Below are 6,000 nucleotides of genomic sequence, written 5' to 3'. Positions count from 1 at the left end.
CCTGGTTTGAATTAATACTGAGAGGAGTCTCAGTCATCTGAGGAACCCAACCCAACAAGAAAAGCTGAACAGCAAACATTGTTTAAAACTAAAACAAAGGAAAACAGAACACACACAACACTGTAAATTGCTGCAAGTGGCAGCAGTTACTTAGCAACGGGATTCTGGAGCTTGAAGTCACAATTCAATTTATCCATATATATAAGAACAATCCAAAAACGATCAACCTATTTAATTTACCCAAAATATTCTCTTCCACTTTGGAGAGCAGGCAGGCTCCTTTAAGGTTGGAAAACAAAATAACCATTTTTGATTTTTTTTCGAACTAAGACACAAATTAACACAATTCCAATATAACAAAATGCGTAGTTCCGTCCATTTTTTTGGATCTGTTTTAAAATAACCGCGTGTGTGTGTTTTTTTTCTCACTGAATGTTGGAGCTGGGCCAGAGGTCGGTTGCTGAGGAACCGCGGACGCTTCCTGCAAGTGTTTGGATCACTGTCTGTGTTCAGCTTTCTTTTAAATTTTAAACAAGCGCAAGGTAACTTCGTCTTGTCTTGACTGCAATGAAGGTGCGTATCGTTTAGAACCTGTTTAAATATCCAAGTGTGTGTTTTGTGGAGATGAACCCGTGTGAAGGACAGGCTCACTGTGGAAGCTGCTCCTGGAGCTGAGGCCCCGGGCCCGACTGGCAAAGCAGAGGGAGTTGCGTAGAGTTAACCTCAACCTCGAGCCGCTAAACTGCAACGCTCAACACTGACATCCCCAGCGCTAAGATCTTGGTCCCAACACTAACACCTCAATGCTAACATCCTAACCCCAAAACTGACACTCAAACCCCAACACCCCAGTTCAAGACCTCAACTTTCTACAATTGTCTAACCCAGCCAGACACTCACATCCCAACATTAACACCCCAACACTAACACTCTAGCCCCAACACCCCCCAACATCAAAACTAACATCCAAACATTAACACCCCAAACCCAACATTTCTCACCCTAACCCCAACACTAACACCCAACACTGACACCTAAACACCAACACTAACACCCAACACTGACATCTAAACCCCAACACTAACACCCTAACCCCAGCATGAACCCTAACACCAACATTCTAACCCCAACACTAACACCCAAAACACACCTAAACCCCAACATTAACACCATAACCCCAACACTAATACTCTAACCCCAACATTAACCCCAACACTAACACCCAACACTAACACCTAAACCCCAACACTAACACCCTAACTCCAACATTAACACGCCAACCCCAGCACGAACCCCAACATTAACACCCTAACCTCAAGACTAATACTCTAACCCCAACATTAACCCCAACATTAACACCCTAACCCCAACATTAATGCCCTAACCCCCAAAACTAACACCCTAACGTCAGCACGAACACCCCAACATTAACACCCCGACCCCAACATTTCTCACCCTAACCCCAGTACTAACACCTAAACCCCAACACTAACACCCTAACATCAACACTAGCACCCTAACTCCAACACTAACACACTAAACCCAACACGAAGACCATAACCCCAACACTAACACCCCAGCACTAACCCCCTACCCCAACACTAGCACTCTAACCCCAATACTAACACCTCACCCTAATCCACACTAGCACGGTAGCACAGTGGTTAGCACTGTTGCTTCACAGTGCTAGGGTCCCAGGTTCAATTCCCACTTGGGTCACTGTCTGTGCGGACTCTGCACATTCTCCCTGTGTCTGCATGAGTTTCTTCCGGTTTCCTCCCACAAGTCCCAAAAGACGGGCTTGTTTGGTCAATTGGGCATTCTGAATTCTCCCTCTGTGTCCCTGATCAAGCGCAAGAGTGTGGCGACTAGGAGATTTTCACAGTAACTTCATTGCAGTGTTAATGTAAGCCTACTTGTGACAATTATAAAGATTATTATTATGTACTCTAACCTCAACACTCATCTGAACACTAACACTCTAACACCAACACTAGCACCATAACCTCAACATTAACGCCCTAACCCAAACACTAACACTCCAACACTAACACCCTAACCTCAACAGTAACACCCTAACTTCAACACTAAAAACCTAACCTTAGTACTAACACCCTAGCCCAAAAACTAACCCTAACCTCAACACTAAACCCCAATATCAACATCCTAACCTCACACTAAACCCCAACACCAACATCCTAATCTCACACTAACACCCTCACCTCAAAGCTAACACCCCAACACAAATATCCCAACGCCACCACACTATCATGCCAACACTAACACCACCTAATCATCATTGCCATCTTCTGTTTCCCTTCGATATTCATGACGGCCATTTCCTATGTGCATAGAATCACTTGTGTCTTTTAATGTGAATGTGGATTTTGACTGCAGACATGCAAGGCCTTCTACAGTGCAGGCAAGGATGAATTGTCTGGTTTTGTTGGAACTGCGCAGTGTTTCTAGCTTGCCTTTTGTCCTTTTCTGCCTGTATTCTCTGCCGTGCAAAGGCAAAAACACCACTACTTGAGATTGAGCCCGGGTATTTTTCTATTGTGCGTCTTTCTCCCAGTCTGCGGTGAACATTTAACAAGGTTCACCTTCAAGAAGTCCCTGAACCTTCACCTCGTCCTACCTCACAGATGGTGTACACGTTTAAGTTACGAATACTGTCCACTCCATTTGAGCTGGGCTCTGATAATGAGTTCTTCAATTCCAGACATTTCTGCTCTTTGAATTATCTCAGTGTTGGCCACTTTGGCGTTCCATTGGATTTGATTGGATTTGTTTATTGTCACGTGTACCGAGGTACAGTGAAAAGTATTTTTCTGCGAGCAGCTCAACAGATATTAAGTACATGAAAAGAAAAGGAAATAAAGGATCTGGTTTCACCCACTAGGCTAAATCGCTGGCTTTTAAAGCAGACCAAGGCAGGCCAGCAGCACGGTTCAATTCCCGTAACAGCCTCCCCGAACAGGTGCCGGAATGTGGCGATGAGGGGCTTTTCACAGTAACTTCATTGAAGCCTACTCGTGACAATAAGCGATTTTCATTTAATTTCATAAAAGAAAATACACAATAGGGCAACACGAGGTATACAATGTAACTACATAAGCACCGGCATCGGATGAAACATACAGGAGTGTAGTGTGAATTAGGTCAGTCCATAAGAGGATCATTTAGGAGTCTGGTAACAGCGGGGAAGAATCTGTTTTGGAGTCTGTTCGTGCGCATTCTCAGACTTCTGTATCTCCTGCCCAACGGAAGAAGTTGGAAGAGTGAGTAAGCCAGGTGGGAGGGGTCTTTGATTTGATGCCCATGTTGTTCTGAATGCATCTCATATGGGGAATTTGTCCAACTGTTGAATAAATTTGGAATCTTAGGCAGTCCCTAGGATGACTTGTTTCGGCTCTGTGGTTGTGGGTCCTTAAGTGAGTGAAAAGCCCAGTTCTGCATCCACACACTCTGCCAAAGGCGGGGCAGGTAGTGTTTGGTGAGGTGGGTGGGGTGCTTGAATTTTGGTCCACTTCCTCTGCTGTTTGTGCTCGGTCTCCACTTAGACCTGTAGGAAACATTCAAAATGGTTGGCACCTTCACGGATGCTTCTTCTCCAGATTGGCTGGTCTTGAGCAAGAGATTCCCATAGATTAGTGGGGATGTTACGTTTTTTTTCAGGAAGACTTTGGGGCCATCTCTGAAATGTTTCCTCTGCCCTCCTGGTAACCACTTACTGTGGCGAAGCTCGGAGTAGAGAGCTTGTTTTTGGAGTCTTGTGTCAGGCATGTAACAATGTGGTCCACCCAATATAGCTGATTCACCATAACCAGTGCCTCGATACTGGGGATGTTGGCTTGAGAGAGGTCTCTCACAGAAACCAAAGTGGAGAAGAGGCCGTTTGGCCCATAGAGTTTGCACCGACACATGAAAAACATCTGACCTAACTACCTTATCCTATTTGCCTGCACTTGGCCCATAACTTTGAATGTTATGACATGCCAAGTACTCATCCAGGTACTTTTTAAAGGATGTGAGGCAACCAGCCCCTACCACTCTCCCAAGCAGTGCATTCCAGACTGTCACCACCCTCTGGTTAAACATATTTTCCCTCACATCCCTCTTAAATCTCCTGTCCCTCGCCTTGAACTTGTGGCCCCTTATGAATGACCCTTCAACTAATGCAAACAGCTGCTCTCTATCCACTCTGTCCATACCCCTCATAACCTTGTAAACCCGATCAGGTTGCCCTTCGGTCTTCACCACTCCAAGGAAAACAACCCAAGTCTATCCAACCTCACTTTATAACTTCAATATTCTACCCCAGGCAACATCCTGGTGAATCTCCTCTGCACTCTCTCCAGTGCAATCACATCCTTCCTAATAATGTGGCGACCTGAAATGTACACAATGCTCCAGCTGTGGCCTCACCAAATTTCTATACAACTTCAACATGACTGTAATCTATGCTTCGATTGATAAAGGCAAATGTCCCTTTTTCACCATCCCATTAACCTGCCCTCCCGCCTTCAGAACTCCAGGGACAAACATGGCAATGTCCTTTTGTTCCTCAGAACTTCCCTGTGTCATGCCATTCATTGAATACTTCCTTGTATACGTCTCACATGTGGGATCCTGTCAAAGGTTTTGCTGAAATCCATATAAACTGCATCAACTACACTACCATTATCTATACTCCTGATTACCTCCTTGTGGTAGTCACCACTGATGTATATATTAGGTGATTTGTGGTAAGGCCCTGTACTACAGGTACGGGAGTAGTTCCCTACCTGCTGGCTCCGCCCAGTAGGCGGAGTATAAATATGTGTGCTCCCCTTACAGCAGCCATTTCACCAGCTGCTGTAGGAGGCCACACATCTTAGTGTGATAAAGCCTCGATTGCATCCAACTCTCGTCTTTGTGTAATTGATCGTGCATCACTCCTCAAAAAATTCAATCAAATTTTGTCAGGATGTTGTTGAAGCACCTATCCTGTCATTGAATTTGAAGGATTTTGTAGGGGCAACACTGATGAAATTTCTCTAGGAATTTAAGGTGTCTAATGTATGTTATCCATGTCTCTGATGCAAACAGGAGGGCAGCTAGCACTGTAGGCCATGAGCTTGGTGCAGTGTTTGAAGTCTTTGTCATCAAACACTCTTGTCCTCAGACTGCCGAAGGCTGTGTTGGCATACTGGAGGCAATACTGAGTTTCAGAATCAATATCTTCCCTCATTGAGGAGAGGCCCCAAAGTATGAGAAATGATTCACCTTGTCAAATAGTTCACCGTGGCTATTGATAGTTGGGGAGCAGTGTTGCGCAAAGGAAACAGGCTTCTAGAGGACCTGATCTTTTACCTACTTGCATATGCTCCATTAATGCATCGACATTAGTTTGGAGCTTGGCCTTTGAGCATGCACATACTCGAGCATCATCAGTGTACTGTGGCTCAATGATGGAGGTTGGAGTGATCTTGGGGTTCTGGAATAGAGGTATCATAGGGTGAGTAGTTTGCCGCTCGACTGGAGAGTGGCTCCACTCTGGTGGGGAACTTCATGGAGAAAGGGTCAAATGTTGTGGCGAGGAAGATGGAAACGAGATTTGTTGTGATGACACAGCCTTGTTTGACATCAGTTTGCACTCATATTGGATCTGCCACAGATGCATTGATAAGGATCATGGCTTGCATGCCATCGAGAAGCAGGCAGAGGATGGTGACAAGCTTCTGTGAGCAACTGAATTGGAGAAGAATACTCCATTGTCCTTCCTGCTTGTCATAGCCAAAGTCCTTTGTGAGCTCAAAAAAGGCCACGAGCAGACGTTGCTGCTGCCCTCTGCATTTTTCTTGGAAATGGCTTGCTGTGAGGATCATGCCTACTGTACCTTTCGATGGATGGAATCGGCACTGTGACTCCAGTGAGAGATCTTGAGTCATGAAGGGAAGGAAATTGTGAAGGATTCTTGCAGGTATATCCCTCCTTACTTACCATGGTCTTGGAGAT

General features: G+C 45.2%; 1 protein-coding gene across 3 annotated transcripts in view; it reads left to right on the top strand.

Moving 5' to 3' along the window:
- Positions 1–264: 264 nt before the first annotated feature.
- The window catches only part of rnf32 (ring finger protein 32), an 87,011-nt gene continuing 81,275 nt past the window's right edge, over positions 265–6,000 (top strand). For 2 of the 3 annotated variants that reach the window (XR_005460789.1, XM_038798388.1), the window contains exon 1: positions 5,821–5,965. The gene's annotated coding sequence lies outside the window, so the exon portion shown is untranslated. Of the gene's footprint in view, positions 574–5,820; positions 5,966–6,000 lie in introns of those variants that run through there. The other variant, XM_038798389.1, reaches the window with a different exon arrangement.

Source organism: Scyliorhinus canicula, chromosome 5 (genome assembly GCF_902713615.1).
Source record: "Scyliorhinus canicula chromosome 5, sScyCan1.1, whole genome shotgun sequence".
Lineage (NCBI taxonomy): Eukaryota > Metazoa > Chordata > Chondrichthyes > Carcharhiniformes > Scyliorhinidae > Scyliorhinus > Scyliorhinus canicula.
The sequence above is the reverse complement of the archived record's forward strand: the minus strand, read 5'-3'. Positions and strand labels throughout refer to the sequence as shown.